Source organism: Balaenoptera acutorostrata, chromosome 1, assembly GCF_949987535.1.
Source record: "Balaenoptera acutorostrata chromosome 1, mBalAcu1.1, whole genome shotgun sequence".
NCBI classification, from domain to species: domain Eukaryota; kingdom Metazoa; phylum Chordata; class Mammalia; order Artiodactyla; family Balaenopteridae; genus Balaenoptera; species Balaenoptera acutorostrata.
The window spans coordinates 167,589,708-167,604,809 of record NC_080064.1 but is presented as its reverse complement, the minus strand read 5'-3'; the positions used below and the strand labels follow the sequence as shown (position 1 = coordinate 167,604,809).

Genomic DNA, 15,102 nt, shown 5'->3' with positions numbered 1-15,102 from the left:
AGCATGAGATCCGACAAGACTGCCCCTACTTCAGAAGCCATTTGCAAGTCCCAGGCCACCCGTACTTCTGACCAACCAGCTATAAATTAAGGGCTCCTATAACTCCTTCCTCAAGTTCAGTAATTTGCTAGGAGGACTCATAGAACTCAGGAAATATACTTAATACATTTTTTATTAATATATAAGTTTCAGGTGTACAACATTCTAGCTTGACATCTGTATACGCTACAGAGTAATTACCCCCCAAAAGTCTCATTACCGTCTGTCACCATACAGTTGACCCCTTCACCACTTTTGCCTACCCCACCAACCCCCTTTGCCTCTGGTAACCACTGATCTTTTCTCTGTATTGATGTTTGTTTTTCTTTTGTTTTGTTTGTTTTGTTTTTTTAGATTCCACGTATGAGTGAAATCATACAGTATTTGTCTTTTTCCTTCTGACTTATTTCACTTAGCATAGTACCCTCTAGAGTCATCCATGTTGTTGCACATAGCAAGATTTTATTCTTTTCTTATGGCTGAGTAGTATTCCATTGTATATACATACCCCATCTTTATCTATTCATCAATGGATGTACACTTAAGTTGTCCATATCTTGGATATTGTAAATAATGTTGCAGTGAGCATTGGGGTGCATAGATCTTTTTGATTTAGTGTTTTTATATTCTTTGGCTAAATACCCAGAAGTGGAATAGCTGGATCACATGGTAGTTCTATCCTTAACTTTTCAAACAGTCTTCACACTGTTTTCCATAGTGGCTGCACCAGTTGGTTTTTCTTTTTCTCATACCAACCAGTGGTATGACACAGTGTTGGGAAAACTGGACAGCCATGTGCAAAAGAATAAAATGAGACCACCAAATTTACAATCCCACCAACAGTGTGCGAGTGTTCTCTTTTCTCCACATTCTTTCCAACACTTTCTATTTTTTGTCTTTTTTTTTTTTTTTTAAAGAGCACAACTGGAAACAACCTTTATTTTTTTATTTTTATTTTTATTTTTTATTAATTAATTTATTTTTATTTTTGGCTGTTTTGGGTCTTTGTTTCCGTGCGAGGGCTTTCTCTAGTTGTGGCAAGCGGGGGCCACTCTTCATCGCGGTGTGTGGACCTTTCACTATCGCGGCCTCTCCTGTTGCGGAGCACAGGCTCCAGACGCGCAGGCTCAGTAATTGTGGCTCACGGGCCTAGTTGCTCCGCGGCATGTGGGATCTTCCCAGACCAGGGCTCGAACCCATGTCCCCTGCATTGGCAGGCAGATTCTCAACCACTGCGCCACCAGGGAAGCCCTTTTGTCTTTTTTATGATAGCCGTTATAATAGGTGTGAAGTAATATCTCATTGCAGTTTTGACTTGCATTTCCTTAATAATTAGTGATGTTGAACATTTTTTCATGTGTCTGTTGGCCATCTGTATGTCTTCTTTGGAAAAATGTCTATTCAGCTTCTCTGCTCATTTTTAAAATGGGTTCTTTGGGTTTTTGTTGTTGTGATTGAGTTATATGAGTTCTTTATATATTTTAGATATTACCTCCTTATCAGACACAAAAGATTTGCAAATACACTCTCCCACTCAGTAGGTTGCCTTTTCGATTTGGTGATGGTTCCCTTTGCCGTGCAGAAACTTTTTAGTTTGATGTACTCCCATTTGGTTATTTTTGCTATTGTTTCCCTTGCCTTGGAGTCAGATCCACAAAAACGTTGCTAAGGCTGATTTCAGTGAGGTTACTGCCTATGTTTTCTTCTAGGAATTTTATGGTTTTAAGTCTTACATTCAATTCTTTAATCTATTTTGAGTTAGTTTTTGTGTATGATGTAAGATGGTGGTCTAATTTTATTCTTTTGCACACTGCTGTCCAGTTTTCCCAACACCATTTATTAAAGAGGTTGTCCTTTCTCCATTGTATATGTTCTTTGCTCCTTTGTTGTGAATTAATTACCCATATATGTGTGGGTTTATTTCTGGGTTTAGTTCTTTTCCACTGAGCTCTGTGTCTGTTTTTGTGTCAACACCATACTGTTTTGATAACTATAGCTTTGTAGTATAGTTTGAAACCAGGAAGCATGATACCTCCAGCTTTTTTTTTTTTAACATCTTTATTGGAGTATAATTGCTTTACAATGGTGTGTTAGTTTCTGCTTTATAACAAAGTGAATCAGTTATACATATACATATATCCCCATATCTCTTCCCTCTTGCACCTCCCTCCCTCCCACCCTCCCTATCCCACCCCTCTAGGTGGTCACAAAGCACCGAGCTGATCTCCCTGTGCTATGCAGCTGCTTCCCACTAGCTATCTATTTTACATTTGGTAGTGTATATATGTCCATGCCACTCTCTCACTTTGTCCCAGCTTACCCTTCCCCCTCCCCATATCCTCAAGTCCATTCTCTAGTAGGTCTGCGTCTTTATTCCCATCTTGCCCCTAGGTTCTTCATGACCATTTTTGTGTGTGTTTTTCAGATTCCATATATATGTGTTAGCATACGGTATTTGTTTTTCTCTTTCTGACTTACTTCACTCTGTATGACAGACTCTAGGTCCATCCACCTCACTACAAATAACTCAATTTCGTTTCTTTTTATGGCTGAGTAATATTCCATTGTATATATGTGCCACATCTTCTTTATCCATTCATCTGTTGATGGACACTTAGGTTGCTTCCATGTCCTGGCTATTGTAAATAGAACTGCAATGAGCATTGTGGTATATGACTCTTTTTGAATTATGGTTTTCTCAGGGTATATGCCAGCTTTGTTTTTTTCAAGATTGTTTTGGGTGTTCCAGATCTTTTGTTGTTCCGTACAAATCTTAGAATTATTTGTTCTGGTTCTGTGAAATATGCCATTGTAATTTTGATAGGGATTGCATTGAATCTGTAGATTGCTTTGGGTAGTATGGACATTTTAACAATACTAATTCTTACAGTCCATGAGCACTGAATAGCTTTTTATTTATTAGTATCTTCTTCAGTTTCTTTCATCAGTGTCTTATAGTTTTTAGTGTACAGGTCTTTCACCTCCTTGGTTAAGTTTATTCCTAGGTATTCTTTTGATGCAGTGGTAAATGGGATTGTTTTCTTAATTTCTCTTTCTTATAGTTCTCTTTTAGTGTATAGAAATGCCATGGATTTCTGTGTATTGATTTTGTATCCTGCAACTTAGCTTAATTCATTTATTAGTTTTTTGATGGAGTCTTTAGGGTTTTCTATATATAGGGTTTTCTATATATATATTTGCACTTCTGCAAATAGTGCCAGTTTTACTTCTTTCCAATTTTGAGTCCTTTTATTTCTTTTTCTTGTCTGATTGCTGTGGCTAGGATTTCCAATGCTGTGTTGAATAGAAATGGTGAGAGTGGGCATCCTTGTCTTGTTCCTGTTAGAGGAAAAGCTTTCAGCTTTTCACCGTTGAATTGTATGATGTGGGTTTGTCATATGTTGCCTTTATTATGTTGAGGTACATTCCCTCTGTGCATACTTGTTGAGAGTTTTTATCATAAATAAATGTTGAATAATATCAAATGCTTTTTCTGCATTTATTGAGATGATTATATGATTTTTATCCTTTATTTTGTCAATGTGGTGTGTCACATTGTTTGATTTGCAGATGTTGAACCATCCTTGCATCCCTGGGATAAATCCCACTTGTTCATGGTGTATGATCCTTTTAATGTATTGTTGAATTCAGTTTGCTAATATTTTATTGAGAATTTTACATCTGTGTTAATCATGGATATTGGCCTATAATTTTTTCTTTCCTTCCTCCCTCCCTCCCTCCCTTTCTTTCTTTCTCTCTCTCTCTCTCCCTCCCTTCCTCACTCCCTCCCAACCTCCCTCCCTCCTTCCATCCCTTCCTTTCTTCCTTCCTGTCCTTGTCTGGTTCTGTATCAGGGTAATGCTGGCTTCATTAAAAGTGTTTGGAAGCATTCCCTCCTCTTCAGTTTTTTGGAAGAGTTTTAGAAAAATAGGCATTAACTGTTCTTTGAACGTTTGGAATAATTCACCAGTCAATCGGTTTAGTTCTGGATTTTTGTTTATTGGGAGTTTTTTGATTACTGATTCAATTTTGTTACTAGTAATCGGTCTAGTCAGATTTTCTTTTTTTAAAATTTTCAGTCTTGGTAGATTGTATATTTCTGGAAATTTATCTCTTTTTTCTAGGTTGTCCAGTTCGTTGGTGTATATGTGTTCCTAATGTTCTCTTATGATCCTTTGTATTTCTGTGGTATCAGTTTTAACTTACCTCTTTCATTTCTGATTTTATGTTTTTGAGCCCTCTTTTTTCCTTGGTTAGTCTAGCTAGAGGCTTATTGATTTTTTTTTTTTTTTTGTCTTTTCAAAGAACCAGCTCTTGGTTTCATTGAGCTCTTCTATTGTTTTTTTAATCTCAGTTTTATTTATTCATTTTCTTATATTTAGTATTTCCTTCCTTCTACTAACTTCGGGCTTTGTTTGTTCTGTTTTTTTTCCCCCTAGTTCCTTTAGGTGTAAAATTAGATTGTTTATTTGAGATTTTTTTTTTATCTCTTGAGACAGGCCTGTACTGCTATGAACTTCCCTCTTATGACTGCTTTTGCTTCATCCCATAGATTTTGGTACATTTTATTTGTGTTTTCATTTGTCCCTAGGTATTTTTTGATTTCTCCTTTGATTTCTTCAATGACCCATTGGCTGTTCAGTAGCATTTTGTTTAATCTCCATGTTTTTGTGGGGTTTTTTTTTTCAATTTTCTTCTTGTAATTGATGTCTAGTTTCATACCATTGTGGTCAGAAAGACACTTGATATGATTTCAGTTTTTTTTTTGAATTTATTGAGACTTGTTTTGTGGCTTAACATGTGATCTATGCATGTGAGAGAGAATGTTACATGTACACTTGAGGAGAATGTGTATTCTGCTGCTTTTGGATGGTGTACTCTCTATATATCTATTAACTCTATCTGGTATAATGTGTCATTTAAGACCAGTGTTTCCTCACTGAATTTTCTGTCTAGATGATATGTCCATTGCTGTAAGTGGGGTGTTAAAGTCCCCTACTATTATTATATTGCTTTCACTTTTTCCCCCTTAGGTCCATTAATATTTGCTTTATATATTTTTAATGCTCCTATGTTGGGTGCATATATATCTATAAATGTTATGTCTTCTTGGTGGATTGAACCCTTTATCATTATGTAGTGCCCTTGTCTTTTATAAGTCTTTGTTTTAAAGTCTATTTTGTCTGATATGAATATAGCTACACCACCTCTTTCCATTTCCATTTGCATGGAATATATTTTTCTATCCCTTCACATACAGTCTGTGTGTATTCTTACTTTTGAATTGAGTCTTTTGTAGGCAGCATGTAGATGGGTCTTCTTTTTATCCATTCAGCCACTGTGTATGATTTTTGATTTGTGAATTTAGTCCATTTGCATTTAAATTAATTATTGATTGGTATTTACTTATTGCCATTTTGTTAGTGGTTTTCTGGCTGTTTTTGTAGCTCCTCTCTGTTCTTTCTTGTTCTCTTTCTCTCTTGTTTGCTGGCTTTTTCTGGGGTTATATTTAGATTCCTTTCTCATTTTCTTTTCTATGTTTACTATAAGTTTGTGTGTGTGTGTGTGTGTGTGGTTACTATGAGGTTCACATACAGCATCTTAAGTATACAGTAATCTTTTTTAAGTTGATAGTAACTTTTTTGAAAGTTTTAAATGATTACTCCTCTGTCATCTTTTGTATTTTTGATAACACCTTTTCCATGTTTTAATATTATGCTTTCCTTAACTAATCATTGTATTTTTAATTTTACTATTTTGTCTTTTAACCTTCATACTTGCTTTGTAAGTGACTTATCCACTACCTTTACTATATATTTACCTTTTCTCTTTTGTATGTTTTCTTATTATTAATTAGTGTCTTTTCTTTTCAGCTTAAAGAAGTCACTTTAACATTTCTTGTATGGCTGATGTAGTGGTGATGAACTCCACTCTTGCTGAGTTCTGAATGATAACCTTGATGGCTAGAGAATTCTTGATTGGAATTTTTTTTTTTTCTTTTAGCACTTGAATAAGTCATGCTACTCCCTGTGGCCTGTAAAATTTCTGCTGAAAAATCTGCTTATAGCTTCATGGGGTTTCCCTTGTATGTAATAGGTTGTTTTTTTCTTTATGCTTTTAAGATTCTCTCTTTACCCTTAACTTTTATCATTTTAATTATAATGTGTGTCACTGTGGTTCTCTTTGGGTTCATCTTATTTGGAACTCTCTGGGCTTCCTCAACTTGTATGTCTGCTTCCTTCCCCAGATAGAGTTTTCAGCCATTATTTCTTTTCTTTTTTTTAAAAATTTATTTATTGTATTTATTTATTTTTTGGCTGTGTTGGGTCGTCGTTGCTGTGTGCGGGCTTTCTCTAGTTGCATCGAGTGGGGGCTCCTCTTTGTTGCGGTGCTTGGGCTTCTCATTGAGGTGGCTTCTCTTGTTGTGGAGCACGGGCTCTAGGCACACAGGCTTCAGTAGTTGTGGCACGCAGGCTCAGTAGTTGTGGCTCGTGGGCTCTAGAGTGCAGGCTCAGTAGTTGTGGCGCGCGGGCTTAGCTGCTCCGTGGCATGTGGGATCTTCCCAGACCAGGGCTCGAACCCGTGTCCCCTGCATTAGCAGGCGGATTCTTAACCACTGCACCACCAGGGAAGCCCCAGCCATTATTTCTTAAAATAATTGTTCTGGCCCTTTCTTTCTCTCTTCTCCTTCTGGGACCCCTATAATGCAAATGTTATTCACCTTGATGTTGTTCCAGAGGTCCCTTAAGGTATCTTCAATTTTTAAATTCTTTTTTCATTTTGTTGCTCTGTCTGGGTCATTTCCATTGCTTTGTCTCAGCTCACTGATTTATTCTTCTACTTCATCCAGTCTGATTTTGAGCCCCTCAAGTATTTTTTCAGTTTAGTTATAACATCTGTTTGGTACTTTCTTATATTTTCTATCTCTTTGTTTTTGGTTTGTTTGGTTTTGGTTTTGGTTTTTTTTGGCTGCACGGTTTGTGGGATTTTAGTTCCCTGACCAGGGATTGAACCCGGGCCCTGGCAGTAAAAGTACCAAGTCCTAACCACTGGACTGCCAGGGAATTCCCTCTATGTCTTTGTTGATGTCCTCACTGTGTTCTTTCTTCTCCCAGGTTCAGTGAGCCATCTTTACAGCATTACTTCTAACTGTTGTGTAAATTGCTTATCTCTGTTTCATTAAGGCCTTTCTCTGGAGATTTGTCTTGTTCTTTAGTTTGGAACATATTTTTATGCCTCATTTGCCTATGTTTGTCTTCACGTATTGGGCGAAACAGCTACTCTTCCAATTTCAAAAGAGTGGTCTTGTGTAGGAGATGACCCATGAGGCCCAGAAGTGCCATTTCCCTTGGCTATCAGTGCTAGGCACTCAAGGGATGGCACTCGTGTGGGGTGCATGCCCCTGATGGCTGTGGCAGAGCTGTGGCTGCTCTGCAGGGAGGGCAGGGTGTGTTGCACTTGCCTGGCTCAGCTGCTGCATAGGGTGGGCTGGGTGCAGGGTGCTCGTCCAGCCCCGCTGTAGTGTGGCTGGTGTGTGTGGTAAGTGGGGGTTCAGGGTGCTCACCTGACCAGGTTGTGGCATGACGTAGGTAGAGCATCCCTTCTGGTGCTAACAGGCTAGAGGGAGGACACCAAAAATGGTATTCATCAGCTCCGTCATAAGCAAGTTAGAATGTTATTGCAAAGCTTGCCAGTGCTTCTGTCCCCACAGAATGTTCCAACTGGCTCATGTCTCACTGGCAGTTACTTTAAGATTAGTAAGTGGGTCTCCCTTGCTTATGGTGTAGGTGCTTTCCGAACCATTCCTTTTGCACTGGATCTCAGGGTGAGTGGGTCTGTACGTGACCCCTTTAATAGTGGGTTCTCCCTTCCCTTTGGTTCTGTGGTTTTCCTGGATTTAATTCCCATTTATTTGCTAAATCAGATGTTTTGGGGGGGGTCACCTTTCCTGTGCCAGACCCAAGGGTTGGGGTACCTCATGTAGTGCTCAATACCTTCACTCCTTGAGGAAGAGTTCTGTATTTTTGGAATCCCTGCTAACTGTGGGTAACTGCTCCTGGGCTGGTGTCCCAAGTAAAACCATGTCTCTGCCTCTCCTGCCCCTCTCCATGTGTCTCTTCTATCTTGTGTTGCCAAGGTGTTGTTCATCTAGTTCTCAGGTCCTTTTCAGAGGAAAACGTCTCCTTATGTAGCTGCACATTTGTTGTGTTAATGGGAGGAAGTGAGTTCAGGGTCTTTCTATGCCGCCGTCTTTATCTTCTCCCAGAAGTTTACTTGATATTACTGGTTTATTGTAACAGATACAACTCAGGAACAGCCAAATGGAAGAGATGTATAGAGTAAGGTATGGAAGGAGAGGTATGGAGCTTCCATGCCCTTTCTGAGTGTGCCACTGTTCCAGCACCTTGATGTGTTCAGCAACCTGGAAGCTCCCAGAAGCCCTTCAATTAGGGGTTTTTATGGAGATTTCATTACATAGGCATTATTGATGAAATTGTTGGCCATTAACAACTCAATCTCTAGCCTCTCTCCCCTTCTCTGCGTGTTGAGGGTGGGGCTGAAAGTCACAAGATTCTAATAATGGAGTAGTCTTTCTGGCAACCATCTCCCCACGCTGAACTATCTAGGGCCACTACTCATCTCCTTAACATACAAAAGAATATTATAACTCCACAAATTCAAAGGGTTTTAGGAATTGTGTGCCAGGATCTAGGGACAAAGGCAAAATATTTATTTTTATTATACTACATCCATTATAACTTTGTATTGTCTAATTGACAGTTTTTATGTATATAGAGCAGAAATGGACAGAACTAAAAGGATAGACATATCAATTTCATAGTAGGAAATTTTAACACTGTTTTCATAGCTGATAGAAGTAGACAAAAATCAGTAAGGAATAAAAGATATGAACAACAATTAACAGACAACTTAATTGACATAGTACACTATGCTCAACAGCTGATGAACACATGGAACATTTACCATTTATTAGTATGTCAAGATGCAGTAGATTTTTTTGTATATGGACCTTGTATCCTGTGACCATTTTAAATCCATTTATTAGTCTTAGGAGATATTTTTTACATGTATGGCTCCCTGTTAGATTATCTATGTTGTGTGCTGTCTGGTCTTTATTTCCTGTTCCTACCTGCTTTACAGTTACCAACATGAAAATTCAATCTCCAGAGTTTGGCAGAAACCTTCATGGTGAAAGCCAGCTATGCTTGCTTGTTTTTTAGTATTCTTAGATGCACTTAGTTTTGATGCTATACCAGTTTCTTTCATCCTAGTTCTGAAATATGTTTAAAATGTGATTTTAATAGTTTTTCAATTTACTATGTTTAGAAAGCTCATTCAAAGTATCTAATCTTATATACCACCAAAAATAGAAGTGTTTATTTTTCTATATGAATTTTAGATGCAACTTGTCTACTTTAAAAAAGTGTTATTTTCATTGGGATAATGTTAAATTTACAGATTAATTAAAGGAGAATTGATACCCAGTCTTCTTTGGGATTACAATATGATTTATAATTTTTGAGAAGAAAGATGGGCAGTTTTCCTAAACTTTTGGCTCATTTACTAGGTATTTTTTCTTCTGTTGCTGTTGTTGGGATAGTTTACTACCATTATATTCTGATTTTTTTTCTTGGAAAATATGAAAGCTATTATTTTATATATACTAGTTCTTTAATATTACTTCGGTTACCAGCTGCCTTACCAAAGTACCTTGTGGTTTCTGATAGTTTCCTTTTCATTTATTATTTTATTCCTTTTAAAGTATACAATTATATCTTCTGGCAAAAATGCAAACATTTGGAATATACACTGACAGTTTCTTTATGAGCTCTCTTTAGTCTTTGAGTTTATTAATTTTGAGCTTTAACTCCCTATGTCATTGCTCTTACCTGTGCCTTAATTTTCTTCTGTAACGTAATTTGGGCTATGGTTTCTCCATTCTTGTCTCTATCTAATCCCATTTTATTCATCCTAGATTTCAGGAATTCTTTAAAATATCTGATTCGTTGATGTTATTCTTCTTATTTTCCAGTGTTGTAATTTTATTCCTTTGAACAATATATATTTTCTGTAATTTCATGAGATTGAGAGTGAGAGAGAAGTAAATGAGTGTCCCTCGTTTACCATCTCAAAACCGTCTTTAAATACTAACAAAAAGAAAACATCAACAAAAGTCAGTGTACCTGGCTCTTGTCCTTCAGTAATTGAATATTTCTTGACTGGTCTGCACAGCTGAGGTTCTTTATACTACTTAAGTGTTTCCGTCCGTTGAGAATCCCAATCTTCCCTGTTCTGCGTCTACATACCTTTCATGAATGTCTCTAGTCCCTGTACTCTAGAATCCTGGATGTTTTTGATACTGTTTATTTCTGGGCTGTAAGACGTTGCATCCATGTAAGGACATAAGGTTCCAGTTACTCTGTTCTCTTTGCCTCTGGGTTTTAACCAGTATGTTGGAGCCAGATCAGGTTCAGTGTTATCAGGATCTGCTGTTAAAAAAGATTAAGGAACTTGGAGCCAAGCTGGAGACTTCCCACTCCCTTCCCTCAAATGTAAACCTTTGTTCCCCACTTTGGATCTCAAAATAGACAAAAATTATGTATCTCCAGCTAGCTGAATTGATGTTTCCAGTCAGCCTTAGAAACTCATTTGCTAGTGGAACAGAGTCATATTAAGATACGGGCTTCTAGGCTGATTGCTAGAGGACAAGTCTTGAGTCTTAATCCACTTGTTAATCGTGGACAGAAGTGAAGGAGAATTACTCCTTTGTTTTTCAACACTTGTCTCTTGAGTCTAATAGAGAGGGTAGAACCTTTCTTGCTTTAAAGATAGACTATTTTTATTCACTCCAAATTTGAACTCTAGGAATAAAAAAGCAGCAGGATAAGTTTTACAGAAATGGGAAGTAGAGCAGAGTGAATTTGCCCAGGCACTCACCTTTTATTGATACAGTTCCTGCAGATACTTTGAAATGACTCATGCATTATATTTAAGGCCAATATTAATGGATATTGTGTTTTCAGAGAAAGTGGAGGTCATCTCGGCCTAACAAAATATATTTTGTTATTACTGTTGCTTCTTTAAAATCATTACATATTTGCAAATGAGTGAAAGAATTGATGGCAGAATGCAATCAGTGAAAGAACTGAATGGGAAAATGAAATCAGTAGATTAATGAGTTTATAAAAATGGGAGTGAAGATGTAAGATACTTTTATCTTTCTAATGGGGAAGGTGAGAACCTTGTACAACTTCTTCCTAGCACTTATACTTTTAACTTTTAAATTCCTTATTTCTGTGTTTAATGTTTGTCTTCACCAATAGACTCTTAGTGAAGGCAAGGACTGAATTTCTTTATTCATTATACTCAGTACTTAGCACAATACTTTTAAATATAATAATTTTCCTTATTGGAGATTAAAAACAGAAAAATGAAGTTCTTTTTTTCTTTCATGCTTCTCTATTTTGACTAATGAAAAAAATACTTATTAATTATATACTATAATCCAAACATGTTCCATACCCTTGATTAGGATCACAGTCTAATCTACAAGAGGGAAAGGTACCCAGCATTGAGATCTACTTCTGTAATTTTGGGGGCATTTCTTTCCAATTTTATTTCTATTCATAGGTAATAAAATTGGGATAGTTTTATAAACATTGATATCTAACCAGCTTTTCTAACCAAATATTTTAAGTCTTTTCCCCATATGTTGAAACATTTCTTTTAAACCTGATTTCTAATGGCTCCATTGAAGTCCATTATGTGGAAGCTCTGTAATTTATTTAACAATAATGTTAAGCTGGAATGTATGCTCCATGAATATAGGAATTTTTTCCCTGTCAGTTCACTGCAATTCCCCAGCACCTACAACAGTGTCTAGTACATAGTAGGTGCTTAATACATAAAAAATGAATGAAATATTTAGGTTGTTCTATTTTTTCTATATTAGAAATAATGCTCTCCAAAGCATTTTTGTACAAAATGCTTTCACTGTATTTCAGATGCTTTTCTAAATAATTACTTCTAGAAGAAACTTCTAGAAGAGGACCTTGCTGGTTGAAATGATATGGACAAACATGATTTCAGAGTCATTTTCTCTATGAAATAATGTTATCTGTGGCTTTCTTTTTTTTTCACACTTCAGTTTTATAAATTTTCTATAATAATATTCTAAAAGAATCAAAATAGTTATTTTTTTCTTTTAAGTGCATTTCTTTTATTCAGGGAGCAGTTAGTGATCTTGTGCCTGGAATATAGGGTTTTTGTTGTTGGTAGTGAAAGAAGAGGATTGAAAGTTTTCTTGGGCAGATGCAGTGAATGATTTGGTATGCTATTCTAAGGAACGTTATTTCACAGGAATGGGAGTCCTATCAAATGTTAATAAGCAGAGTAGTGATAGAATCAGAATGATAAGAAAGATAATACTGATAGTGTAGAGGAAGGATTTGGTAGAGAAGAGACCAGAGGGAGGGAGATGCTGGATTTCTCACTCTCTAGCCTCCACGTCATTCAATTAATCATTGATTTTTTTTATCCTAAGTATTTCTTGAATTTCTTCCTCTCTTCCTTAGTTAGGTCCTCAGTATCTTTCACCTCAGCTACTGCTGTAACCTTCTCATTTCTTTCCCTGCCTCAGAACCATTCTCCACAGAGCTATTAAAGTTATGTAGCTACAACCAAATATGAAGAATGGTTCCCTATTATCTACATTTTAAGGTTCTAGTTGATTAGCGTGGCATACAAACTCTTCCATTATTTGGATCCTTCACTTTCATTTCTAGCTATTCCCTGCGGTGACGAAAACCTTTCCTAAGAAAGAAAACTGCTTATTATCCCTGATTGTCTTCACCCCTCTCCCCCGCACAGATAGCACTTGCTTCTGTGCCTTGCTCATGCTGCCCCCATTTCCCAAAATATTCCCTCTCTCCAGTCAGAGCCCCCTTGGTCCCCTTTTTCTGGGGCTCACTGTGTAAGACTCATATGTCAATAACCTCTTCCAAGAAATGTTAACATATATATTCATGGATTACATACCTCCCTCCTTTCTCCTGCCTTTTGGCTTAGGAATCTCTCTTCTGTGCTTTTTATAGGACCTTGTTGTTACCTTTCCTTTCATGTTGTACTATAATTATCTGTTTAGTTATGTTTCCCACACTGGACTGTGAGATTTTTGAGAGCAAGGGCTCTTTTATTTCTTTGTATTCTCAGCAGTTAGCATAATGTCTGACATATAGTAAGGTGGTCAAAAAGGAACCTATTGTCATTTTTCAGATGAAATAATGAGGGCTTGAACTAGGCCAGTGGGCAAGAAGGATGGGTGGGATAGACAGATTGTTAAAGAAGTCACTTTGGATGTCAGTGATAAGTTAAAGGTAGAAATCATGGATGATTGAGGTATGCAACCTGAGTAAATGAGTTTAACGTGCAGGTTTTTGACTTCTTAAATTTGAAATATTTGCTGAACATTCTAGAGAGATGACTAATAGGTAACTAGAAGTATGGGTCTACCTATTAGGAGATAAGGATTTAGGAGTCATCAGCGTAGAGATATTAATTAGGGCATATGGTATAGATAATACAGGTCAGGAAGGAGAGGAGATATAAAAAAAGTGGAGTAGAGATCCTTGGGGAAAATCATTTAATAGGTTACAGAAAGAAGAATAAGTAGGGAAGTATATTGATTGTCAGTGATGTCCAATAATGAAGAGAGGTTGAAACAGATGAGAGTTGAGAACAATATATTTTATTTGGAATTTGGAAGGTCATTATTGATCTTTGAGAGAGTAATTTCAGTCCAGTAGAGGGAAATAGCAACTAGATTGAAATAGGTGATTGAAAGAGGCTGAGAAACAAATGAGGAACAAGTGGAAAAAGCAAGCATATAGTACTCTTTACAAATGTGCTTTATGGAGAAATGATACCTTGTGGAAAAAGGGATGTGATATCACTTTCTTGAGGGGAAGGTAGGATGGCAATAAAGTTTTTGTTTTATGTTTTGTTTTTGGATGGGAGATGGTCATGGAAAAGTTTATCAATTGGTGTTCAGGAGCCATAAGAAAGAAGGCTTGAAGTCCAGAAATAAATCTTTAATGGAACAAGGGAAAGAAGAAAAGGAAGGAGAGAGTCTGGCGTTAAGATCTCAGATGATACTGTTATCCTTGCAAGTGGTGGGGACACTTCTTCCTTGGGCTCAAAAGGAAAAGAGGTAGGGAGAAGTAGAAATATAGAAACATTTAAAGGTGGTATGAGGGAATGTGAAGGATCTATTTTCTGTGAAGTAGGCTACCAGGTCATTAATTTCAGGGTAAGGTTTGGATAGGTCAGGGATAGGATAGATGGTGGTGGCAGGGTGGCACAGGTTATTTTACAAGATTGGTAAAGGACAAAGGATTAATGGTGAGGCTGCAGATGGATTTAGGGCTCAGTTGAGATTGAACTATGGAAAAAAATAAAGCAATAATATAAATACTTAAATAATATGTATATTTGTTTATATATTTTTTTCCATAAAAGGGACTGAAGAAAAGGACAGGGCCCTGGAGAATTGCTTATAGTTACTCATTAGGATTAAGTGAGGCAGATAGTTAAGGACAGTGATATTTGCTCTATAGTCCTAATGCTTGGAAGAATTGAAGAATGAGTGCAGGGTCGGGAGTGGGCTGCTGCAGACAGCAGTCTGGCTGTCAGTGGACTGAGAATAAGTCCTGCCTGGTCATAGGCCAGTGTGATCCAGAGTCAATTCAGAGTATTTAATGCATGGCTGATAATATTTGAGATTTAGTATGAGAAGGTGCCTTCCTTCCTTTTCTTTTCTTTTCTCTTCTCCTTCCTTCCTTTCTCTCTCTCTTCCTTTCTTCCTTCCTTTCTTCCTTCCTTTCTTTCTGTCTTTCTTTTGTTCATTCTTTCTTTCTTTTCTTTCTTTCTTTCCTTCTTCCTTCCTTCCTTCCTTCCTTTTTTTCTTTCTTTCCTCCCTCCCTCCCTTCCCTCCTTCTCTCCTCCCTCCCTTCCTTCCTTCCCTCCTCCCTCCCTCCCTTCCTT

General features: G+C 37.1%; 1 protein-coding gene and 1 non-coding gene across 15 annotated transcripts in view; one reads left to right on the top strand and one right to left on the bottom strand.

The window, feature by feature from the left end:
• CDC42BPA (CDC42 binding protein kinase alpha) overlaps positions 1 to 15,102 on the top strand; it is a 322,438-nt gene that overhangs the window by 81,302 nt on the left and 226,034 nt on the right. The gene's annotated exons all lie outside the window — the stretch shown is intronic.
• TRNAK-UUU (transfer RNA lysine (anticodon UUU)) lies at positions 7,032 to 7,103 on the bottom strand. The gene has a single exon. It is a non-coding gene; the product is annotated as a tRNA-Lys (tRNA).